The sequence below is a fragment of the Kogia breviceps genome, chromosome 4 (assembly GCF_026419965.1).
Source record: "Kogia breviceps isolate mKogBre1 chromosome 4, mKogBre1 haplotype 1, whole genome shotgun sequence".
NCBI classification, from domain to species: domain Eukaryota; kingdom Metazoa; phylum Chordata; class Mammalia; order Artiodactyla; family Physeteridae; genus Kogia; species Kogia breviceps.
The window spans coordinates 13,420,931-13,447,893 of record NC_081313.1 but is presented as its reverse complement, the minus strand read 5'-3'; the positions used below and the strand labels follow the sequence as shown (position 1 = coordinate 13,447,893).

General features: G+C 40.2%; 1 protein-coding gene across 1 annotated transcript in view; it reads left to right on the top strand.

The window, feature by feature from the left end:
* MARCHF11 (membrane associated ring-CH-type finger 11) overlaps nt 1-26,963 on the top strand; it is a 119,489-nt gene that overhangs the window by 16,011 nt on the left and 76,515 nt on the right. The gene's annotated exons all lie outside the window — the stretch shown is intronic.

Below are 26,963 nucleotides of genomic sequence, written 5' to 3'. Positions count from 1 at the left end.
AGGCATGAGCATGAGTGGGTTAGTAAGGTCTTTTATTCAGGAGAAAAGTGATGGTCGTGTCATGGGGAGTGAGATGTTATAGTCATGAACATGTGCAGGAGGGAAGCTAGATCATTCTTAGGACAAGTATTCTCCATGGAGCTCTAGTGTGGGTTTCCTGTGTGCGTTTGATTGTACTGGACTAGTTTAGATCATCTGTTAAAAGTCTAAAACCTTTCAAGATAAGTCGGTATCTTGAGAGTTTATATAAAGAGCAAGCATCAGATTATTGGTATCCCTTTTGCTAATTAGATGTCAGAAGAGCTTCTCTGTGCAACTGTGCCCTCTAGTGTCTCCCGATAACCACAGTCATGTTCTTGTAATTTGACCCATGGTGCCCAGAATTCCATTAGGTTAGAGATATTTATATATTTTTTTCCCATCTTGTTTGAAAATAAATTTGGCCTAGGCTCCATTTACTTAAAAGGCTTTGACGTCTGTTATTATTTGCCTAATTTGTTTCAGAAAAGGTACTTCCCCCCACCCCCCCACCCCCGATTTGATTAGATTTTGATTATGTCAAACATTGTCTGTTTTCTTTATTCCACTTTGCAAGTTTGCGGGGGTTTAAACTTTAGTCTGTTCAGAGATTTTTTGGAATAACTACTTACTAAATAGTTTAAGAATATAAATTATGTGAACTCAAGCAGAATGTTAAATCCATTTAAAGTTATTTTCGGGAGTACATTCACATTTTGATTGCCCATTGAATATTTGGGTACAAAAAGTTTAAACAGAAGATAATTATGACATCTGGCATCTCTGCCAAAGTATTTGTAACATATTGATGATCAAGTATTTTAGATATTTTTGAAATAAGACAAAAAGAATATCCCTTATTTTGGATTCATGTATTTAAGAAAAACTGTTGACCAAATATTGGGGCAGTTTTATTATTTGAAAGAGAAACTGGTTATATTTTGGCTTCTTTTGTTCAGCTTTAGTCTTTTTCAAAGAGGGCCTTTTATTTTGCTCAGGGCAACATTTTTAAAGAGTACTAGATGAGAAGCAATTTTCATGATGTAAAACTGAGGAACTATGTGTGAAAATGAGGTTTTTAATTACTGCTGATTGTTTTTACTAATGGCAGGTCATCTTGCTTCAGGGAGAAAATTTTTTCCAGGAAGGTTAAGTTCTTAGTTAACCACCAGAGGAACCTTAACTAAGCAGTAACTGTGGAGGTCCTGGCCATCTCCTGAGCTTCATCACTGGGGGGAGGGACCATGAAGAGTGAGTGAGTGTTTCTGTCTGGTTTTGAGTGCCCAGGAAAGGCTTTGTACCCTGGAAATAACTGGAGTAAATAAAAAAGAAATAGAGGAAGGAAAAAGGAAAGATTCTATTTATCTTTTATATATATATATATTTTTAATATTTTCTTTTATATTTTTATATTTTTCTTTTTCTAAATGGGAACTATATTTTTATTTTGGAGGTACAAAGCATTTCAAGAACATTAATAGTGGGTATTAGACAAACAGATTATTTGTCTGGAAGCATGTGACTATCCTTTACAGAGCAGTGAGGCCACAGTTACTCTTGGTTCAATGCTTGGAAAAGATGACCTATTAGTTACTGAAAATGACCAATACATAACTAGCTCAAAGAACTTGGTTAGGAACACTGTCCCTGCCTTCTTGGCTGAGTAACTCATTTATTAAGAAGGACAGGAAAGCATGGTAAAAGGTGGAAAGGATGTCATGCTCTGTCGGGGAAAACCATTTCAATACTGTGGTTTCCAGCGTCACAGGCAGGGCGGGGGCCTGTAGGTATATGAGGCTTCTGATATATGACTAAGGGAGCATAACATTCATTAAATATACTTTACATAGGGATAAAGCAGGGGGTGATTTTAAGTGAACAGATAAATATATAAAAGAAGTACACTGCCTTTTACATAAAGATACACATGTAGTACTCTTGCCTTATTAAAAATTGGGAAGTATTTTGAGGCCAGCATAGATTTCAGAGGAGATTTTAAAAGCTGAACATGATAATGATTGTATAAATTAGCGTGGTTAATTTATAACTGAATATCTTGATCGTGTATGTTTTAGTTTGGACAGCTAGAAAAATGTTCTTCATCAGATTTTCATAGGGTGAGAAAAATGGCTTATGTTACTTAGTAAATGCCTTTTTGTCTGAGTAGCAGACCATAGGTGCTAAATGAAATAAACACAAGTAAATTAAAATTATTTTGTGAGGACAATAACATGTTTTCAGCAGTTAAGTCTTTAGCAAAATACAGAGTGTATTCATTTAATGGTGCTATTGCAGCAAAGGGTTGATAGCAAATTGGGACCATTTTCAATGAAATAGCATGAAGTTTCATTGAGAGTAAGGAGAGAAATTCTTACATTAATAATGTATCTGCATTACATGTTCTGTACTAAAACATATTCATTTAACCATTTCCCTGCAGCTCTACATTGACATAAGACTAGTATTTCCATAAGGAACTAGGAGAATATTGGCCATCGTGGAAGGAAGTTTTAGTTTATAGTTTGAAGGCAAACTATACTTCAGATAAGGTGCTAATTATATATGGATGACAGTTCTATGGAATAAAAAGTAACACAGAACTCCTTATCAGTTGTGAGTCAGAACTTGGCGAGCACTTTAGAAGCGAGCTCATTTCTCATGTGGTATCAGAGTCTGATAATGGAATTTCTTCTACATGTCTGATCAAAACCAAACAGTGCCAGCAAAGTGACTTTAGAATGATTAAATTATACGATTATTATCTTTTAAGGATCTGGTAAGTCCATTTAGAACTCAGTACAAAAATTACATTGCTTTGTATACTTAGAGATATTTATGGATTAAAACAAACTTGATTGCACAGCAAGCAACAGTGTAAAGTGATGTAGATCAGACAAGCGTTTACTTTAAGCAAATCCCAATATGTCATTTCCAGGACTGAAAATATTTCTTGTGTGGTTGAGAGCGATCTGGTGTAGGAGGATTAGAGTATGTTTGGGCGTCTCCCCTTGTACACGCTTTCTCAGGCTGACTGTGGCTGAGCCGTCGATGAGCTCGGAAAATAAGCACATTTATTGTAAAGTTTGTGTCGCACTGTAAGGACTGCTTGTAGAGATTCTAACTGATAATAATAGCTGCCATTTATTGAGCTCTTATGTGCTTAAGAGGCATTGCCTGACTTAATTCTCACAAATGCTATAAGAACGAGCATCTAGAAAAATGTATCTCACTTGGAGGTGCTTCAGTATAAGTTGTGCCCACATTTACAGGATCACTCAAACTCTCAGGCGTTCAGAAAAGTTTAAATCATTTTGGGAAAATGGAAAAACACTTTCCAATCTGTTAAGGAGCCTGAATCCTAATTTATGAGTCACCACATATCACTGTGAGATTTGGGGTAAATTTAATAATTTACTGCACTGTTTTTAACTACACAAGTAACTCAGGAAAACATAATAAAAAGTATGTTAAAATTTTAATAATTCAGGTAATATAGAGACCAGTAAAAATGGATAATTCCTCTTTTTTTACCCCCAAGGCCCCACCCCAATCCAGGTAATCACTGTTAAAACGTTGGTCTGTAGCCTTCTAGTACTTTTTGAAGAATGCATTTACACGTATATACATATATGTTTGTGTATTTATAGTAGTTTCCCCTCACTTCGTGCCTTATTCTTTAGTTTCTTTTACTTGATAGTATGTCATCACATATGACTATTACTTTTTTAACTAATGCATTAATTCTATTCTTCAGAATGAACCTAACAATTTATTTAACAGTTTTCCTGTTGAGGGACACTTAGGTAGTTTATAATTTTGCACTGTTATAAAAATGCTGCAGATAACCCTACACACATGCTGGGAACATTACCGTAGGGCTGAGCCAGATGTGGAAATGTTGGGTTATGAAGTATCGGCCAGGAAACTTTTGAAAGACACTTCCGAATTGACCACCATCAGCACTGTATGAATATGACTCTCCATCAGCAGTGTAAGACAGTGGCCATTTTCTGTACCTTCACCAACACTGGAAATCATCAGTTATTACTTACTAGTAAACTAAATTATTAATGTTTTATAAAAGTAATACCTTGTTATTTTAAATTGTATTTTCTTAATTATTAGTGAGGTGGAATACTACTTTCTGTGTTTACTAACCATTGGCATTTCTGTGTGTGTGCAAATATGTTCATATCCTTTGCCTGTTTTTGATTGAGATCAAGTTTATTTGTTTAAAAATTTACGTTCACATCATTACAAACTTTTCCCCTTTTCTTGGCCAGCTTGATCTGTCAGTTTCTCTTATATATCTTAGAATCTAATTGGGATATAGACATTAACAAGTCATCATACAGCTACTTTTTTTTTTTTTGCGGTACGCGGGCCTCTCACTGTCGTGGCCTCTCCCATTGAGGAGCACAGGCTCCGGACGCGCAGGCTCGGCGGCCATGGCTCACGGGTCCAGCCGCTCCGCGGCATGTGGGATCTTCCCGGACCGGGGAATGAACCCGCGTCCCCTGCATCGGCAGGCGGACTCTCAACCACTGCGCCACCAGGGAAGCCCTTGCAGTTACTTTTTAAACGTATCAGGATTATCTTTGTGTTACTGATAGCCTTGTGATTAGAAAACATACTTGATATGAATTTAGCCTTTCAATATTTGGTGAGAGTTGAATTTTGGCCACTTATGTGGTTAATTTCTGTAAATGTGTAATGTGTGCTTGAAAAGAATGTGTTTTCTTCAGTTATTGGATGCAGTTTCTCAAGTTTAATTGGATTGTCCAATACAACTTGCCCCACCCCTTACAGAATTCTTGAGTTCCTAAGGTGAAGCTAACAGATTTGTTGGACATGTAGCTACAGAAAGCTCCTTTCCCAACCATGTCAGATAGGATTTGGTTTAGATGCCAGTGGTGAATATCCAAAATATCTGAAGCTCAGAAAATATAAGAATTTCTTTCTTTCTTTCATAAAAATGTCAGGTAAGGTGCTCTGGGGCGGTGCAGATGCTCCATGTGTCAGAGTCCGAGCTCTTCCTCTTATTGTCCTGATACATGTGACCTCCATCTCAAGTTCATCTTATTGCCGATAATGGCTGCTTCAGCTCTAGACGTTACATCTACATTCCAGGACAAAGGAAAAAAGAAGGGAAAGAACACTCCTCTAGAGATGTGTGGAAATGTCTAGAGACCACTTCTCAGAAGTGGGGCACAGCAACTTCAGACTATGTCCCATGGGCTACCACTTAGTCTAATGATCACATCTAGCTGCAAGGCAAACTAGGAACTGTTTGGTCTTCATTCTGGTAGCCTGTGACCAGTCTAATTTTGGAAGTTCTTTAACAAAAGGGATAAATAGGTATTGAGCAATGATTAGCAGTCTCTGCTATAAGTTCTAGCAATACGTACATCTATCAGTTAATACTCAGTTTATTGAATACAAGTGTCCTGAAGTGTAAAGAATACCACACTTAAGTTTGTGTGCAATCTTTGTTAAAACACTTAGATCTCCACCTTCTCCACGTCTTAAACACAACTCGGAGCATGCTGTACCCCTTCTTAAGAGCCTCTTCAGCAACTACCAGTTTCCTACGGAGTCACATCCGTGCTCCCTAGCACGGTGTTGACATCAAGGTCTTCACTGAGCTGGCCGTATCTGAAGTTAGCAAATGTATGCCTGCTTCCTGTGCTGCTGCTTGTGATCCTGCCAAAGAGTTATTCTTGTTTTCCCAGCACGAACCGTGAACCCTGTCTTAGCTCCTGTGCCCATGACACTCCTTTGTCATCTAGGCATGCGATTTCTCTGTTTTCTACATGGAGAAATCTCCTCTTGCTTCTGGAGTCTAATCCGAAAGCCACGTGTCCATTGAGACATCTCTGATCACTCCAAAATGTGCGTAATCTTCCTGTTGGAACCACCACGACACTTTATCTTTTCTGTGCTTCTGTAACCGTGTCCACAATTTGTCTCTCCACTACACCAGGAAGCACTTGAGGGCAAAACTGGTGCCTGAGTTACTTTTCCATCCCAGCCATGTGTATAACATTGGACAATGATACATCAATAAAGGAAGTTAAATAAAGTGAATGATCGATTGCTCGTAAAATGTGTGCATTTAGCTCCATAATATTTATTTTATACAAATCTACGGTATTACATTACATTAACATAATCTATTCTCTGTGTGGTCCAAATGACATGGTCAGTGCTTGATCACAGTAATAAGCAGAGATGCTTTTAGTTCAAAGATACCATAAGTAGCTGCAGGTGGTGAGAGAAAACATGATACCACTACTGGCATATCTTAATATTTTAACAGATTTATTCTTAGCCAAAGAGAAGAAGCAGAATTTAGAAACAATGCCAGTTCCTGAAATTGGATTCATCAGGGGGCACTTTATCTCATAAACTTTGGGAAGGAGTGCTGAAATATCGTGGGCTCCATTTGTGTCTCACTGAGGGTAAGAAATGGATGTCTGATTTTGCTGTGAAAGCTGTTTATAGGTAATCTTATCCTGTGGTTTTATATCTTATCTTGTCTCAAACAGGATTTCTTTACATCGGACTGGACCTTGCCAGAGTTTGGCTTAGTTTCTCTAAGATGAAATTAATAAACAGGGCTTGATACGGTTTGTGACATGGATCTTGATAATACTTATTACTCTTACGCTGTACATACACTCAGGACATGTGTTTTAACCATATTTTTGCACGTTAGTCCAGAAACATGGAACAAACCTCATGTTTGGACAGAAACTGAAAAAGTTCTTTGTTAGACAGATGGGTAGGCAGGTAGAAACTGTCTGGTTTACGTCACACCCATCGTAAGCATCTCAATCAGTGTGTATTTACCTTGAAAGATATGCAAAAACTTCATTTGATGAAAGTCATTTAATTATAAGTGAACTGTGAGTGAAATATAAATAAAAATATACAGTTCAACTAAAAACTTTTTTGTGCTTGAGGACTGAGATGCTGGAAATACAACTGCTAGTGTCAGGATCAGAACGTGCGTGCTGCTATCACCACAGTAGTTTGAAATTTTTCTGGAAGTGCCAGCTACCGCAATTAGGAAAGAGAACCAAAAAATGAACATAAGTGTCTTTTCCCCACACTTGCATCAACAGAGAATATTATTCTTTGCCTTCACCCCCAAATGACAACAACAAGAAAATAAAACCCAAACAGTCATTATTATTTTATTTGCATTCCTTTGATTAGTGGGGAGATTGGGTATCTTTTCATATGTTTATTGCCAGTGTTAAGAGTGAGAGTTGAAATGTTTACTTGTGGCAATAACTAGAGTCACGGAAGGGAGAACTCTGATTGACATCACCTTTCAATAGTGCGCGTGCGCGCGCGTGCGCACAACTCCCCCTCCCCCCCACGCTCAAGGCAAAATGCAAAATTAAGCTGCCAGGCTTTTGTCCTTCTAGGAGAGAAAGTAATTAATCAGTCTCAAAGAGTGGGATGTGGTGGAGGAGTGGCTCTGGGCAAAGGATTTGGGCCTATTAACTGACACTGTGTTTTTGGAAAGTCATCCAGGAATGTTTATACAAATATAAAATCTTTGACTCTCTGACTTGGCAATCACACCTCAGGAGGTTTACTCTAAGGATATAATTATAGCAGTCTGAAATGATGTATGGACGAAGATATTGATTTCTGCCTTGTTTGTGATAGAGAAATACTGGAAAACACTTAAATGCTCATCCATAAGGGTGTAGTACACCGTACAGTGGTGTACTGCAAAGCCAACGAAGTGTATTGACTTGGGAGAATGTCTACAACCTATTTCAAGCACAAAAAGGAGGTTCCAGAACACATGTATGCTCTAATTCTACTTAGTAGTTGAATAGATATGTAGATTCATATCTATATATCTAAACATATCTATGAATGTTGAGATAACTAGAAAAAACTTTTGCTAAAATATTGACGTTGATAGTTAAAAATCTAACTGGGAAGATACATGCAAACTCGAAGCTGATGGGGAGTGATGAGAGATACTTACAATGAACCCTTAAAGGTCTCAGGGTTTCAGCGGAGGGGAAGCTCAGTGTAGCCAGAGAGGTCAAAGAGAGTCTCACACAGGAGGAAGCACTTGAATTGAGTCATTTATCCAAGTTAGGGTTTGGATGGGTGGTGAGGCGGAAACAGCATCTTAGGTTGGGGTAAAGCATTCCTTCGTCAACAAGTTTGTGTGATGCGGTGAGGCAGGCCCCAAGAATCACACATACCTTGTGGCCTTCAGACTCAAGGAGCTTATAGCCTAGAGGAGAATAAAAGCACATAAATTACAGTCCAGTGTGGGAAATGCATCTATGAAGCTGTGCCCAGGGCACCGTGAGAATACTGGAAACGGGTAACTACCTAAGCCTAGAGTGTGGTGAATAGGGGGAGAGGGTGAGGGGCTGCATGTGGGGAGTTTCCAGGAGTGGCGAGTGTGAGCTGAACTCAGAGGATGAGTTAGCACTCCGGGGAGTAACCCGTGCTAGAAATAAGCAGGAACGTTTACATGGATAGAAAGGGCTGCCGTCAGCCTACCAACGGGTAATGCATTTAACTTGTCTGGAAATGGCAGTACTTTTTCACTCACGGAGACAGTGTAGCTTTAGCAGGCTTGCCCTGGAGGCCAGTCAGCCTGTATGTCCAGTAGCAGCGCATGTTGTGCTTCTCAGCTGAATTGATTTCTGGATTTGAGGGGGCAGGAAACACATTTCTCCCCATCTCTACTCTCTCCACCTGCGTGACGGGCATCCAGGGCCTGGGAAATCAAGCCCCTCCTCCTACTCTATCCTGGTTCTGAGCTGTGCAGCTTCTTCTCTTGGTGCAGCCAGAACTGGTTCTCAGAGCTTCCTGCTGTTCCTGAAGCAGACACACGACCCCTCTAAAGCCTAAGAATTATGTAATTTATTTGTAATAATGTACTCTTTCATGGAAGAATGATTCATAGAGAATGAAGTGCCCAAACCCAGCTTGACGAATTTTGATGTGTGTATACACACCGGTGTCAACACCATCCAGGTCCGTCCCCAACACGCTTCCTGGTGCTCCCTCCCTGTAGATGGTCTCTCGAAGGTAAGCATGATTCTAATGTCTCTTAAACTGGATTGGATTTATCTGTTTATGGACGCCATAGAAATGAAATCTTACGGCATTTACTGTTTGTCTTGGGCTTCTTTAGCTTGTCTTTACATCTGTGAGATTCATCATTGCATGCAGCAGTAGTTAACTCTTTCTTATTGCTGTGTAGCACTCTGTCATATGGCCACCCTAGAGATGCACATCCAGTGGTCAGCTATACTGCTGTCTTTCCCCTTGGACCACTGGACATGTTGTTTTTAAGGAGGTGGCTTAGGCACAAGGGAACATGACAAAGCATGCAAGCAACATCTGCCAACATTCCATTGGCCTGAGCCAGTCACATGGCTGGGCCCAAAGTCAAGGAGCAGAAAGTGTATCAGTAGATGTGGGAAAAACTGCAAAGTTACACTGCTAAGGACATGGATATAGGGCAAGGTGAAGAACTTGGGCCATATGTAGTCAGTGACACTGGGTTATAGGACATATGTGTATATAACTTCAGTAGGTTCCACCAAAGAGTTTCCTAAGTGCTTGTATGAATTTCTATTCCCACCAGCAGTATAAGAAAACTCTAGCTGTTCCACATCCTTGCCAATACTTTGGTACTTATGACTTTAAATTCTAACCACAACCAGGAAGCACCCACAGTGTAAAAAGTCTCTTTCCTCATCTCAACTTTCCATTGCCCTTATTCTTCATTTCATTTAGACACTAGGTCTTTGAACAAGATGTATTCATGACCTTCTGGGAAGACCTCGCTTAGGTTTCAAAAGAAGGCCTTGGAAGTTGGGGTGAGGGCTTGGGGGAAGAGCAGGGCTCTGGGGCAGGAGCAGTGCTGGACAGGGTAGGTAGGGCACTGGGTAAGGAGATGGGTAAGGGGCGGCTCACAAGGTGCCTATTTGTTGGCTGGGGGAGAATTAATAGATGGCATGGGGAACTGGTCATGAAAAGATGGGAGACTTATTCTCTCTTTCCCTCCCTTCATCACCAAACCCACCACTGTGCACATGCATTTGGACAAGGGTCAGTACTAATTATAGTTGGACTTTGGTGCCAGGGGTAGGGGAAGATGGCCAAATGTTGGTGGGGTCTGTGTAGGCTAGTGAGGAAAGAAGGAAAGAGGAGAGGAAAATCCCACGTAACCACTTGAATTTGGCCTATTTCTGGGTAGCCATTGTTTTGTAAGGGGTATAGAAATCATCTGAACTTGGGACCGTGAAGTAGTGTTACATTTATAATGTGTATGTTTTTTGACTCATTGTGTGTGTATGTGTGTATATATATATATATATATATATATATATATATATATATATATACACACATACACACATACACACATACACACATACACACACAAACGTATATACACATATATGATTTTCCCATAAATTTAATCTTACAAGTTGTTTTTCTTTTAACAGAAACTAAATTCATGTCCTCTGCTTCCTAATAGCACACTTACTTCATACTCTGATCATTCATTAAATAGATATGCTGTTGAATGCAACTGCCCCCCCCAATTTTCCTGAAAATTTCCTAAAGTGTGCAAAATTTTAGAGGCAGACTAAGAAAAACACACTTTATAGACATTTCCTCATGACATGTTAGTGCTACCAAGGGTGCACCCCAGGGGCCTTGCAGGTGGCGTAGACATTTCCTGGAATGTACAGTTGTGTAAACCAGCCGTTCCTCCCTGGGTTCTGTAGCTTATTCAGTCCATCCGGGTGTGCTCATTGAATGTGAATCATACTCAGGACACCGGGTAGACAGTGTGGAGGAATGCAGTGATGAATTATGTTTCCTGCCTTCAAGGATTTCTAGTCAGACATAGACATGGACCCAGATAACTACACACTAACGTCCAGAGTGTTAGGAGTTGCTATGTGTGCAGCACAGTATTAAGTTAGCATGAATAGATCCAGTGGGCTCCACTTTCCAGGACAGGCTTCTCTGAGATAACTAGGACAGAGTCATGGTCTTTCAACATATCTGGGCAATCCCAATTTTAGATTTCCCTGGACACGTTGGAGATCATCTAGACCAATCCTCTTCACTCAAAGAAGGGATGAGGTAGCCAAGCTCCCCGAGGTAATGAATGGCTGAGCCGTGTCAAGAACTAGGGTCTGCTGTTTCTCCCAAGTGGCTTTGCAGGTGAGGGCCTGGTTTAATAACCCCACAGGTCAGGTTTTGAGTCTGTCTGCTTTTACTTGCTTTGTAAACTTGAGCCAGTTTTTTAACCTCTCGGTGTCCCAGTTTTCTCTGTTGTCAAGAGCGGATGATAATAATAGTCACTGTGTCATAGAGTTTTGGGGAGGATTAAATGAGATGATGCATGTAATGCATTTAGCAGAGTGATGCATGGAGTAAAAGCGCTCAGTAAATGTCAGCTGGTCTTAGCAAGGTTTTTCAAAGGAAGGGCTTTACCGTTGAAGGCAAAGAAGAACTATTGATTCAAAGTGTTCAAGGTGTTCATAGAAGCACCTGTAGATTATCCAGTCAAAACCAGTGCTGTCATGGCTGCGACCTACTCTAAACACAGTCACCTCAAACATGACATCCACCATGATAGCAGATGAAGGGAGTTCTTCGAAATGTTCCTTCTTTTGAGAATATTGACCTGAGAACTCTTGAGCTACTTCCGGCGTTTCCACTCTGGTTGACTTGAAAGCTGCTATAGCTCAGCACCTTCTCTGTCTCTGTCAGTCAGTCTCTGTTTCCATCTTTTAAAGATTTTTAGCACAGAAAAGCTAAGCTAGAATTTCCAGTTTTACCCTTAGTATCTAGTCTTCTACAAAGCACTGTAATAGAAGGCAGGAGTCATACTGCTTAAGCCACGTGCCTGCTACAGCCTGTCTTTCTGCTTCGGCACTAGCTGGGCTGCTTTCACATTGTGTTACAGCAGAAAGCTGAACCGAGATGATTGATTACCCTCCGTCTTAGCTATTGTGCCACAAACTTAAAAACCTGGAAACAACACACCCCAGTTTCTCCTTCTTCTCCCAGCCTTTCAAATCAGAACCTTGAATTAGTTTCAGGTTTTTAGTTGTTCGAGCTGCAGGTACTTTCTACATCATATACTCCAAACCTTCAAGATCATAGAGCTGGTGGAGTGAGCCCTGAAGTCCCGGTCCCCTAGTCCAGGGATATTTTCACTCTTCTCCAAGTGGTGGTGAACCAGAGAGAATTCTGCAGTCTTGAGCTGAGGTCTTCCTTTCTTAGTATGAATACTCTTTTTGAAACTATTTCAATCATCAGAGCTAAAGAGAAAAAAAAAAATAGGATGTTTTTAGCAAATTGAAGCCTTTGCTTGTCTGTACCTTGTTGTGATTTTAACCGATGAGTAGTAGGCATCAACTTCGGTGAGTTAGAATGATTGATATAATACGAAGAAGGCCACTGTGAGAGATCATAGGGACACTACCTGCCCCTTTAGTTTAATAAAACAGAAACACATTGGGTCTTGGCAATTACACAGGGAGATGAACAAGATCATCAGCCGCTCATGATTGAGGAGGTTGACCTTATGTCCCAATTCTTTTAATTATTTACAAAATCAAGCTGTTTTCCCCTGTTCTTGAAAATTATTATGAGCTTTGCATTCAGATGTTCACTAACTGAATGCAACTGGATGATGCACCCCAGTTATGAAATTTGGGGGTATATTAACTGAATTAGACATAAGGGATTTGAAATACTTCCACACAGAACCCTCTTTTAAGATCCAGTGCATAAAAATGGTAAAATTTTATCTATTTTTTCCCCTGGATAAATATGGATAAAACTTAACTAGGAAAGGAAGGAAATGTACTGTGTGTAGGGCACCCATCTGAGGGTCATGTGTCACATGCGTGTTGGAATATGGAGATAGTGATTCAGTGAGTCACTTTTTTTCCCATAAAGAAAAAAATCTTTATGCATTCGATTGGATAAGAGCATGTGCTGGAATGAGAAAAAAAGGGACAGGGTTTATACTTTTCCAGAATACACTCTGTCAACATAGACAAACTGATCTTTTCAACAAGTATCATTTTATATAGAGTAAATACGTTTGCTCCCATATTCTAAAACTACTTTTTCTTTCATAAAGAGCTATATTAGTCACCTTGTGCTGCTATAACAAAATAGCACGGGCTGAGTAGCTTAACCAACAGACCTTTATTTCTCACAGCCCTGGAGGCTGGGAAGTCCAATGTCAAGGTGCTGGCTGATGTGATTCCAGATGTGGCTTTCTTCCTGGCTTGTAGATGGACATCTTCTTCCTGTGTCCTCACATGGAGGACTCTCTTCTTCTGTCAGATCAGGGTCCCACTTCTATGACCTCATTTAATCTTCATTACCTCCTAAAGATCCTATTTCCAGATATGGTCACATTGAGGATTAGGGCTTGAACATACAAATTTTGTTGGGGGACATAATTCAGTCCACAGGAAGGACTTACTTTTGGTCTTGAGTAGATAACTACACAATGAAAGGAGTTTACTTGTTGATTTTCTTTAAAGTCTGAGTAGGACACTGAGGTTTAGTTTACACATTCCATCCAGCTGTCTCCTTGAAGAGTGGGCCCTCTAACATTCCCTGGGCATGATGGAAAAGTCCAGAAAAGCTTGCTTTACCCCCCCAGTTTATGGACCTTTCACATTAAATTCATTTTGTTGTCTTTAAATGAATGAATTACTCCAGGTGCCCTGTAGATTACTTAAGAGCTATTGATACATTAACATACATTGTATGTTCATTGTTAGTGTATATCTCCCTTTATTTCTGTTAATCTTTGCTGTATATATTTACTCCTATATTTGGTGCATACATGTTTATGAATGCTATAGTCTCTTCTTTATTGAGGCTTTTGTCATTATATTGCTTATGTAATGCCTATATAATATAATTATTTGTCTTTTGTTATAGACTTTGTTTTAAAGCCTACTTTGTCTGATATGAGTATTGCTACCCCAGATTTCTTTTTGTTCCCATTTGCATGGAATATCTTTTTCCATTCCCTCACTTTCATTCTGTGTATGTCTTGAGCTCTGGAGTCTCTTGTAGGCAGCACATAGATGGGTCTTGTCTTTTTATCCAATTGGCCACCCTACATCTTTTGGGTGGAACGTTAAAGCCATTGACATTTAAAGTGATTATTGATAGGTCTGTACTTATTACCATTTTGATGCTTTTTTTCTGGTTGTTTTTATAGTGCTTCTCTGTTCTTTTCTTCTTCTTCTGTCTCTTCCCTAAAGTGTTTGATTATTTTCTTTAGTGTTATGCTTGTGTTCCTTTCTCTATAGTTTTTATGGATCTGTTGTAGGTTTTAGATTTGTGGTCACCCTGGAGTTCATATATGTTGACTATAACTATATCTACGTGTTTTAAGCTGATAGATCATGCCACTTCCTCTGTCCTGCAAAGTTTCTGTGGAAAAAGCAGCTGATAGCCTTATGGGGGCTCCCTTGTATGACTCTGTTTTTCTTTTGCTGCCTTTAAAATTCTCTCTTTAACTTTTGCCATTTTGATAACGATTTATATGTCTTGGTGTGAGTCTTTCTGGGTTCATCTTGTTTGGGACTCTCTGTGCTTCCTGTACCTGGGTATCTGTTTCCTTCTTCAGGTTCAGGAAGTTTTCAGCCATAATTTCACCAAATACGTTTTCTACCAATTTTGCTCTCTCTTCTTCTGGGACCCCTATAATGAGAATGTTAGTATGCTTGATGTTATCTCACAGGTCCCTTAAACTATCCTCATTGTTTTAAAATTTGATTTTCTTTGATTGGGTGTTTTCCATTCTTCTATCTTCCAGATTGCTTATGCATGCTTCTGTATCACCTAGTCTGCTTAACAGTGTTCCTTCTAGTGTATTTTTCATTTCAGTTACTGTATTCTTTAGCTTTGACTGGTTCTTTTATATATTTTCTAGTTCCTTGTTAAAATTCTCACTGTGTTCATCTATTCTTTTCCCAAGTTCAATTAGCATTCTTATTACTGTTGCTTTGAACTATTTATCTGGTAAATTATTTATTTCATTAGGGCGTTTTTTTCAGGTTATTTTTCCTTGTTCTTTCATTTGAAACATGTTCCTCTGTCCTCTCATTTTGTTTTAACTTTCTCTGTCTCTGTGAAATTAGGTGAAACAGCTACCTATCCCAGTCTTGAAGGGGTGTTCTTGTATGGGAGCGTCCCTATGCCATCTGTGTGTGTGCCCGGAGGCTTTGGCAGGACAGCTGGATCTGAGAGAGCATAGGTCACATCTTCCCCCAGGTGTGCTGCAGCCACCTCCTTAGTAGGAGGTAAGGCTGGAGATGGAAGGCTAGAGCCAGAACCAGTTGTGAGCCAGGGCTTCTCCTATGCTCAGTGGTGGTCACCATCCTATCAGGGGTAAGGTCGGGGCCCAAGGGGCTGGAGGAGAAGCCCCGAGGGATTGGGCTTCTCCCGAGTGTGTGATAGTAGTCTCCACCTTGGTTGGGGTAGTGGCAAGTGGCTTGGGGCTGCACTTCTGTGCTGGTTTCACTTTGTCCTCACTGTGGGTCCTTTGTTTAGAGGCTGAGTCGGGGCCAGAGGGGTTGGTGCCTCAGGTCTGAGCTGGCTTTGCTCCTGCAGGGAATGTTGTTCTCTGCCCTGGAGCTACTTTTGCTCCTCCCAGATGTGGGCAGGGACTCACACACTTGTACATGCCGCCTCCACCCTTGTTCGAGGCAAGGTTGGGTCTGAGTTGGTTCTGTTCCCTCTAAGTATGCACACTCTCCTTGGCAGTGGCAGACTTTGCCCTGGTGGAGAGCAGGACCAGAGCAAGAAGGGCCGGAGCAGGTGCCTGGTTCAGGCCGGGCTGCACGCTGGGGCCGTCCTGACCAGCCAACCTCAGGACCAGGCAGTTTCTTATCTGCTGCCTCCATTCTGTGACCAGGAGTGAGCAAGTGTGCATGTGCTCTTCAGGAGAGGAATGTCGGTTTCTTACAGCCCTCTGGTAAGTCCCACTGGTGTTCGAACCAGCTAAGGGGACTCATCTTCCTGGTGTGTGACCCCAGGGCTGGGGTGCCTAATATGTGGCTCGGACCCCTCGCTCCTTAGGGAGGATGACTGTGCCTGCGATATCCTCCTCCTCTTCTGCGTCCTCGGCTAGTGGAACAGGTCCCTGCCCTGCCTACCAGACTCTGTGGACCTTTCTTTACAGCCTTGCCTGTAGGAGAGCCCTTCTGCCGGTCTCCTGGTTGCTTTCGGTGAGAGATGCTCCACTCTAGTTGTGTTTTTGATGTGTTCATGGGGGGAGGTGAGCTCAGCATCCTCCAACTTGACCACCTCCATTTCTGCCACCTAGTGTAGAGCAGTCTTGTATACCCTACACCCCCGGTTTTCCTTATTACTAGCATCTTATATTAACTATGGTGCACTTGTCACAACTAGGAAAGAAACACTGGCACATTATTATTGATTACGCTTTACTAAAATTTCACTATTTTCCCCCCTAATAAATTTTTTCTCTTTCAGAATCCTCTCCAGGGTACCACGTTATGTTTAGTTGTCATGTCTCCCTAGGCTCCTCTTGGCTGTGACATTTTCAAGACCTTCCTTGTTTTTGATGACCTTGACAGATTTGAGGAATATTGGTCAGGTGTCTGCTAGAATGTTCCTCAGTTTGGGTATGCTGATGTTTTTCTCTCTTAGATAGACTGGGATTATGATTATGGCTTTTGGGGAGGAAGACCGTAGAGGTGAAGTGACGTCCTTAACACATTGTATTAAGGGTACGTGCTACCAACAGGACTTATATATAACCATTGATGTTGACCTTGTTCACCCAGTTTGTGGCAGCGTTTGTCAGGTTTCTCTGCTATACAGTTCCTTCCTCCTCCCACCTCCTTCCATAATTTGCTCTTTGAAAACAAGTTGGCAAGTGCATCCCACATTCAAAGGGTGCAAGATTTTTGACTTTAATTAAATGAACGTATGAAACTCTCTTCTGTTAACCTGTAACGTCTAAGTGAGTCCCGGTTCTTACCCTTATCCTAACTCCAATGGGAAGATTCTGTCTAGTGATTTTCCTGCAAGCTCCATGTACTTTCTCCTTTTCTCATTTCTGTCAGCGGTCACTCTTAATTTTGCCTTTTTTCTGTTGTGCACACATGACACTTAAAATCCAGATTACGACTGAACAATTCAGTCAGCTCTCCTCAGGTTTCCATTTAATTTCAATGTTTGCCTGACAGCCTAAAAATTCAGATAACAAACTGAAAATTATTTTTTAATCACAGAGTTTGGTGCTGCAGAGTGAGACGCTTACTTTGGCACCATGAATTTCTCACTTTGCTATTAAACTATATATAGTTTCAAGGGATGTGGAGCCATGTGACTCATATCTGAGCATTCTTCTGTGTGCTTGATAAACAGATTGCAATATGTTGCTTTGATTAAGAATCAGAGTGCTGTGTGCTTTAACTAAAAGCAAAAACCCCCAAATCAATCAAACGGGCTGATGGAAAAACAAGAGGTAGGAGTATGTATGGGACAAAGAGGAGAGAAGGTCGGTGAGCACACATTTAATACTGCTAGAGAGCGAAGGAAGGAGAGAATAGGAGTGTAAGTGATGCTGTTAGAAAGTGTTCCATTATGGAGAGGGAAGTGAGAACCTGCTGATGATGGCAGATGATTGAGATGATAACACACCAGGAGAGGATGTATCGTCTGGGCGTCTCGGAGGAATTTGATAAATTTTATTTTAAAGGGCATTAAGTCATCTCAATGAATCTTTCAAGAGTATTCAAAAACATATTCTTGACTTTTTTCTTTACTAAACTCATTTTACAGTGTTAATTCTGTTTCTCTGAGAAACAATAATTAACATGTTCTTCTTGTTTTTCTATGTATAAGGTGCTTTCACATGCATTAGCTCAGTAATCCCATGTGAAAATATATGATCTTAATTTCTTCATTAGTCCCATTTTACAGTTGGGTCCATTGAGGCTTGGGGAGGTTAAGCAATTTATCCTGGATCACTTGTTCAGAGATAAAGAGGCAGGAATTTCTGTTAGTCAGTTCAAGTCAATTGGCTTCAGTTAACACGAGTGAGTAACCTTCACTGCTAGGGAGGGCTGAACGGGGAGGGAGCCCTGCACGTGGGTCTCTGGACGGCGGCTCTTGCAGTGGGATCCACTGCAATCCATTTAAATCAAATGACTTCTGATGTCCTGCCAGTTTCCTTTTTGAGGAGCTTTTACTATCAGGATGTCTAAGCCAGGTTTCTTTTTTGGGAGCAGTCACCCAAACTCAGGCCTGAGGATTACGACTGCACCTGCCACTCCATGGTCACCCTCTGCTAGACAAAGATGAAATTCTCTCAATACCTGCTTCCCTCTCTCTTTTTTTAAAAAATTATTTTATTTATTTGCTTATTTTTTAAATCTTTTATTTTTGGCTGCTTTGTTGCTGCACGTTGGCTTTCTTTAGTTGCGGCGAGAGGGGGCTACTCTTCGTTGCGGTGCGCGGGCTTCTCATCGTGGTGGCTTCCCTTGTTGCAGAGCATGGGCTCTAGGCTCACGGGCTTCAGTAGTTTTGGCTCGCGGGCTCAGCAGTTGTGGTCGTGGGCTCTAGAGCGCAGGCTCATTAGTCGTGGTGCACAGGCTTAGTTGCTCTGTGGCACGTGGGATCTTCCCGGACCGGGGCTCGAACCCGTGTGCCCTGCATTGGCTGGCGGATTCTTAACCACTGCGCCACCGGGGAAGGTCCGCCTCCCAGTCTTTGACCTTGCTGTAGTCTGTCTGGTTGAGGCAAAAAGAGTGAATTGGACTTGGGGGAAAATTCCTTTGTTCCTGGAATGCTATCTAGGGCGTGGCTCTTGCTCAGGACAGCTCTCATCCAGGGACACGGACGCGTTCTTGTTGAATGGGGTTCAGGTTAGCTGCTTGCGAGCTCACAGGGACTCTAAAGACAAGCTCATTATTTCAGAAGGGGGGACGTCTGCCTTCAGTGGCGCAGTGGGCCAGCTCCCGGGAGACGGTGAGGAGGAGCAGGGCAGCCAAACTGCCTTGGCCCAGGAGGCCAGCCAGGCCCTGAGCTGTTCGAGGGCCAGGGAGTGACTGGGAAGCAGGCGCAGGGGGCGGGCCAAGCTGTCCTGTCCCATCCCAGCCTACCTCCCCGACTCCGGCTCGTTCACGGTGCTCCCTGCCTCCCACCTCCCTGTGCCGTCTTAGAAACAGGGATGGAACAAAGCCAGCAGCTAGAAGAGTCTCCGAGTGGAGAGCCAAGGCCAGGTAAGGGGATAAAGGACAGAGAAAGGAGAAGGGGGGCGATACGGGCATAGGGTGTTTTGTCCCTTTGAAGGTCTGATGCTCTTTGCTTTTATGCAATAGAAGGTAAAATGCACCAAGTATAAGCAGGGCTTTCCCTCTGAGTGGACCAACAAAGGAGAGGAAGGCAGGGGTAAGAGAAGCAGTGACGGTGGTGAACTTGCCCTGGTCCACCAGATGGCACAGCACACTGTGCTCCCCTGAAACGCTGGCCTCCGGAACGTGTCGGCAGTTTCGACCCTCAGGGCACAACCAGGCTGCCTTGTGGTACTTACTCTATGTGATACATGTTTTATCTGGTTGAGCTATGAGCCATGTACTTGGCATAAGACACTGTTGGACTCAGAAGCGGGAGTTTTGAAATCTGTCCCAATGGTCCCGGAGCAGAATTACTCTTCATGTTGTTATTTTAACAAGGAAAGTGAGTGTGGGTAGAGGAGATGATGAAGGTTCCAGGTGGTCCAGAAAGCCGTGTTATAATTGTCGGGTTCTTGGATGCTTTTGCCTCTTAAACATCTCACCTCAGAAATGACTTGCCTTTGCAAAATAGAGTACACTTTAATAGCTTCCCCTCAAGTTTAACTACTTGTTGATAACTATTTTGGTTGCGGAAATAGCGGTGCTAGCTCTTCCAGTGAGGTTTTTAGTCATACTGGCCTGAGTTGATACTCTGTGAATAGGAAAGAATCTGCTATTTTTCCTCTTAACAATGATCACAAGGCTGGCTTCTAAATTTTTGGCAGTGACTCATGTGGAAACCACGGGGAGGCTCTGACTTGCCTTTTAAAATCTCTGTATTAAAGTGATTTGCCAGGAAAAAGGGAGAGAAATCTCTTAAAAATCAAGCAACATCCTGGTTGCCGAAGGCCTTGAGGGGTCCCTGTGCTGTGAGGTAATGAGCATGAAGTGCTCAGTTGCTGGAAAGTACTTTCCACAGTGTAGAGGTTTTGAAGGCAATGCCACTCTTTTTGCTCAAGGTCAGAATACATTGTTCTCATGTGCTTCTTGGCTCTGAGCTTCAGTTCACATTTTCAAGGTGAATGGAAAGAAAATTTTATTGGTTTCTAAAAATGTCATTTTCCTTCCAAATATTAAGGTGATGCTGCTGTGTAGACGAGGGTGTTCCCAAGCCATTATTTAGCTGCTGGTGGGTGTATTTCTCTCCTATTTCTGTTTATGACTTTCCAAAGACGCCCTTCTTTTATTTTGCCAATAGGAAATGACTAGGGTAGGCACAGTTCCTGTTCCCACATGGCCTGCACGTCCTGTGCGCGCTGCGGGCACCTTGGGAAGGACCGCAGTTTTGTCTTCCTTTTACTCAGTGCCTAAGATTTTGGGAGTGTTTGCTACTGATAAAGAGGATTTGCACTACTCACTTCTACCTGCTTTTAGATTTAGGACTGGAACGTGAGACAGACCAGGGCAGTTTATTCTGCTGGTAAACCTCAGCACCTAGAATGGTGCCTGGAACCCAGCAGGCACTCAGTAAATATTCTCATGTTCCATGAGTGTGTTTTGCCACCTGATGGGTTATGCATCAGCTATTGGATAAGGCCAGAGCACTTTGTACACAGTGCCTGAGGCGTCCTGTCGAGAGGGTTGAAAGCACTCTGGGAGGCAGGCTTTAGATGTGTCTTCTTCTGGTTTGGCAGCTAGATGATTTCTGCGGGGTTCAGAAGAAACCAGGAGCATGGAGTGTGGGCTCTGCTTCCCTGCCTCCTTCAGTCCTCCTGCCACTGCCTCACTTCACATCACTTCAGGAAAAGAAAAAAGCACAGTTCTGAACAGGTGCACATCCACCTAAAACAGCACCGGGCACGTCAGAAGCACTTTATAAACGTTAGTCATTATTATGATGTTGTGATGTCGCCGTTTCCTATTTTATTCAGAGTTTTTAAAAATCAAAAGTGGGTAAAATTTAAATTCTATCAAATTTTGTCCAATTAATTACTCAGTGGAAGACATAGATTTTCTCTTTTTACTAATGCAAAGAATTCTGTCGACATATTCTCTAACGTTGAACAGTCCATGAACACCTGTTGTGAGCCCCAGTGAGCTGCACAGTTGGTTCGTTGGGGCTCACAGCACATATTTAAAATTTTTGCATTGAGACTATAAGTGAAATTGGCCCGTAGTTTCTTTTTGTGTGGATGTGCTGTCTCTGTCAGATGTTGGTGCTGATGTTATGCTGGTTTTGTCGAAATCGTCAAAAGCTTCTCTTCCTTTTCCGGGTGCATTGTAAATAACATTGAAATTATCCGTTCCTTTAAGGATTTGTAGAATTCACAAGTGTGAAATTGATTAAGTCTGGTGCATTTGGGGAGGGATCATTCTTTTCTTTTTTTTTATTAACGTCTTTATTGGAGTATGATTGCTTTACAATGTTGTGTTAGTTTCTGCTGTATAACAAAGTGAATCAGCTCTATGTATACATGTATCCCCATATACCCTCCCTCTTGCATCTCTGGGAGGGGTCATTCTTTAAAAATGTACTACAGTTTCATTTGTGGTAATTGGTAATGTACAAAAATCATCCATTCATTTAGGTTTTTACATTTATTATAATATTTTTCTTAGGTTTTTACATTTATTATAATATTTTTCAGCCAAGAGGTTTTTATAATTCATATATTTCATGAACAATTTGTGATTATTTCTATATTCCCACTTTATTTTTTTTTCTTTATTTTGGTTAGTCAGAGGTTTATCTCATTCATTGGCCTTAGAGTTCTTAACTTGAAAAGACGACTTAGTTTTTTATTGATGTAAGTAGTTTAGGTGGTACATTTTCCTTTGAGCACATCATAGCTATATCCCAGAGACTGCAATAGAGAGCACTCCATTTTACTATTTTCTGCATATTCTGTGTTCTTGGTTTTAATTTCATTTTTGACACAAAGTATATCTTGGAGAAGTAAACATTTTTCAGATGGTGGGATCTCTTGATTTTCTGGTTTTTTACTGTGAACAGAAATTATTTTTATTTCATTTTAATTTTTGTAATTGATTGAGGCTTTATTTTTGACCTAATAAATGGTCAAAATATTCCATGGAGATTTGTAAAGAAGTCATATTTTCTGCTTTAAGATATGGAATTCCATTTATATATCAATTAGAACAGCTTTGTGATTTTATTCTTATTTCTTGTTCATGTGATCCTTCTTCAGCAGAAATAAATTTCAATAGTCTGTATTTCTTATGCTTTTGTATTTCATATAGGTTTTGCTATATAAATGATGGTACCATATTTGTAACTGCTATTGTGAATTGTACTCTCTTGCAGTTTTAAAGTAGCCTTTTCTTATCGGATGCTATTTGCTTTGAATTCAGTGTGCTTGATACTAAGATCAGGATTTCTGATTTTTTGTTGGTACTTGCCTGGTATGTCTTTACCCAGACTTTTATTTTCAACTTTTCTGAGTCACTTTATTTTAGGTGTTTCTGACATAGAGAATACAATTTGTTTTTTTCTTTGGAAACCAGTCTGGGGCTTTTTGTTTTGATTTTTGCACATAATGCAAATATGTTTTTTACTATAATAGATGTATTTAGTCTTAATTCTGCAATTATACTTTATGCCATTCTTCGCTTTATTACTTAACTTTTAATTATATGGTCTCAGTTTAATTGTATGTTTTTTTCCTGTTATTTGGAAAGTTCTTGCCTGAGTTATGTCATAACTCTTTTAGTGATAACCTTTATAACTATAGCTTCATAGTTCTATTTAGTTAATGATAATCTTTTAACCAGTATCTATTTATGCCTCCTAAGACTCATGAAGAAATATGTATAATTTTACTTATTTCTACATTCCATCCCTTCCTTCTACCACCTAATTTTAGTTGATTACACAACATATTTTTAGTTATTCTACTATTTCCCTTTGTATTTTTAATCTGCTTAAATTTCTCTTTCTTTCCCTTCACCGGATTTGAATGTTCCGTTTGTACCCTGGCTGTAGAAGATGAGGCAACCAGTGTATTCTGCCAGCTCTTGGCTTCTCTTCCTGTTTTCACGGTGACTTTAATTCTCATTCCTTGATTAAATGCAGTCAGTGACCACTTCTAGGCATTTTGCTGAAGTTTTTTATTTGTCTCTTGGCTTTCTTTGCCCAAGGACTTTGGAGGCCTTATACCATGTCTCACTATTGAATGTTTCTGGGGAGAAGCCAAGGTTAGCTAGCTCATGTCTTTTCCTTCAAGATATATTTATCTCTTTATCCTATCTGGATAACAAATGATTTTTCTTTATTGTTGAATTCCACTAGCTTCATGTTTATTGTTACTTACCTTTTTTTTTTTTTTTCTGGTACCCAGTGTGCACTTCCAGTCTGTTTATTTCTAAACATTTTCTTGTATTACTTACCTGTATGTATGTACATACATATGTATTTATCTGTCTCTTTTGCTTTTCCTTATATTCTAGGACACCATTTATGCAAATATAGCATCTCCTCATCTAACTGCTATCACTTTCTCCCTGGCTTTTTAGAGATCATATTTCATTTATCATCCTTCTTAATTTGTAGATGAGAAACTGAGGCATAGTAAGAGACAGGACTGGCTAGGATTCAAACCCAGGTCTACCTTCTCTCTGTCTTTTTAGAAGGGCACCTGTCTTCCTATTGAAGACCTTTCCAAGTTTGTTCCCCCTCTTTCACTCCTTTTCTCTGCCCACCCCCTCCTCTGACCACACACCTCCCTCGCTCTCCTTCCCTCTTATTGTCTTTGATATCTTTTCCCACATCTTTTACAGCCAAATAAAAATGTGGCTGTAACTGTGCATGTCGTTGGCAGCAGGGGTGGAAGAGAGGGAGCTGGCATGATTATCACATGATTTACTCCTAAGTTTTTGGGGGGGCATTTTCTCAGTAGACATGGAGACCACCTGGTCACTGGCAGCTTTCACCTATCCTAAGACTTCTAAACTTTTCAATAGTGTTCCCTTTGGGCTACATGATCGCTACCTGAAGAGATACTATTATATAATGTTTTCCTTTGAACTTTTCTTTTTAAACTCTGGATCCAAAAAACTGTAGATGATATTCATAAAGACTATATATGGTCAGTAGGGTGGGGAGGAATTAATCTCATGTTTTATTGTAGTTTTGATGTAGTTTTGAATAACGTACTTGATTTTATATACAGCTTTCTAATTCACATCCATTCAGCTTCTGGTCCACCAACTCCTGGATCTGTATTAGACACACCTGCACTCACTCTCTGTATTGCATTGTGTAACTAGTGCATCCTCTGTAAATGACCCAGCAGACATCCCTTTTGGATCTCATCCTGTTCTTTTCCGATCACTTCAGCATTTAACGATGTCATTCTGAATTCATAATGTCTTCTGGTTTGGTGAAAGATCCAAAGTTATTAAGTTTATATACTGTGCTGCTGTGTAGTGACCAATGAAGAGATTATAGAATGTACTGGGCCAGGAATTGACTTCAGAAATTCATCCAAACCTATAACAATTGTTTTTTTTCTTCCAGTTTTATTATTGACACACAGCACTGTATGATTTTAAGGTGTAGAGCATAGTGATTTGACTCACATACATCATGAACTGATGACCACAGTAAGTTCGGTGAACATCCATCATCTCATATAGATACAGAATTTGAAAAATAGAAAAAATATTTTTCCCTTGTGATGAGAGCTCTTAGGATTTCCTCTCTTAACAGCTTTCCTGCATAACACAGCAGTGTTGATCGCATTTATCATGCTGTGCATTACATCCCTGCTACTTACTTATCTTATGACTGGAAGTTTGTACCTTTTGACCACCTTCATCTAATTCTCCCTCCTCTCACCCCCCACCTCTTTATCCATTCGTTTATTGATGGGCACTTAGGTTGCTTTATAACTAATTGTTTAAAAAGTGAATTTATTGGTTGTATTTATAAAATTAATGTATGCTTACTGTAGGACATTTGAAAACTCTGTGTATGTGAGTGTGTGTGTGTAATATCACCTATAATCATACTCCTACAGGTACAAAGATTACTTAGCATGATTTTGTGTTTCCTTCTGGTCTTAAGTATATATACACACATAATTTTATTAAACTTTAGTCATGATTTAAATACATAAAATTTAGTATTAAATTTTTCTCTTTGTATTGCTATGTTATCTCATTTTGGTAAATCTTCTTTATTTATAGTTTTTGTAATGGCTGCATACTTTTAAATGATAAGACTATACCAGAATTTAGTCACTCACTCCCTTACTGTTGAAGTTCTTGTATTACCAAATTTTGTCCATGTTTATAACTCTTTTATTAAGATAATGTCCGAGATGTAGAATTAATAAGTGAAAGAGCACGAGGATGTTTTTTTGGTGCCAATTTGCATGTTTGTTTTTTAAGTGTTTTATTGTGAAGTACTACATGTACAGAAATATACCATAAGCATGAGCGTTTTTCAGGCTCAGTGTATGAGATCAGTCATGAGAATGGCCATATACCATTTCACGTTCTCACCAGGGACATGTTTTGAGTGGTCGCCTTCCCATGCCAACCTCAGCATGTAGCCTTATGAGTTTTAAATTTTGTTGTCAGTTTCATGTTGGAAATGGAAAACTGGCATTTCTTTGCTTTAATTTTTCTTTCTTTCATCTACGGAACTGTGTAAACTCTGATATTTATTAGCCATTTTTATTTTTTCTGTAAATTGTCTAAAGAGATTCTTTGCCCACTTGTCTGTTGATGTATAGAGTTTTGCTTATTTCCTTTGAAAGCATTTCAAATGTTTCAAGATTTTTCATATTTTTACAAATATATGTGTATGAATATGTGGGTGCAGGTGTGTGCATGTGATGATTTTTTGTTCCTATTTAGGTAAATTAGTTAGCTAGCGCTGTGTAACAAAAAATTTCCCAAACTCAGTGTCTTGCAACAATAATCCTTTGTCATTGTTTATTAGTCTTTGGGCAGTCTATGTGGTCTTCTGGTCTTGGCTGGCACGTCATGCCTCTGCTGTCAGCTGTGAGGTAGGGAGTTGTTTCTGCTGATCTTAGCCAAGAGCTCTTGCATTTTGGGCAATGGCAGGCTGGCTGAATCCTGATGGCCTAAGCTAGGGCAACTCATTTCTTTCTTCTTCAGCAAGGCTAGCTTGGCTTGTTCAAATGGTAGGGTTCCAAAAAGGCTTGGAACAGGTACACAGCTATTTCTGATACATTTATTGGCAAAAACAAGTCACAGAACCAGACCAGATTCAAGGAAAGGAGAAATAGCCTCCACCTCTCAATGGGAGGAATTGCAAAATGCATTGCAAAAGGCATGGATAAAGGGAGGAGGGGATAATTGTGGACATTCTTTTAATTTTCCACAGTAGGTGACTAGTTTGGTTTTTTGTTTTTTCACTGGATTCTTTTAGGGTTATTTCCTCATCCTTTAGTTTCAAAGATTTTTCTAGGATGTATCTAAGAGACATTTTAAAATTAATTTTACTCTTTTTTTTTTAAGTGCAAGAAGATTTTCTTCAGTATGTCTTTGATTATTGTATCTATTCCTATTCCCTGTGTTAATGTCAGTTGCTTACTCCAATGCGAATTTTGATTTGCCTATTATGTTTTTTTATTTCCT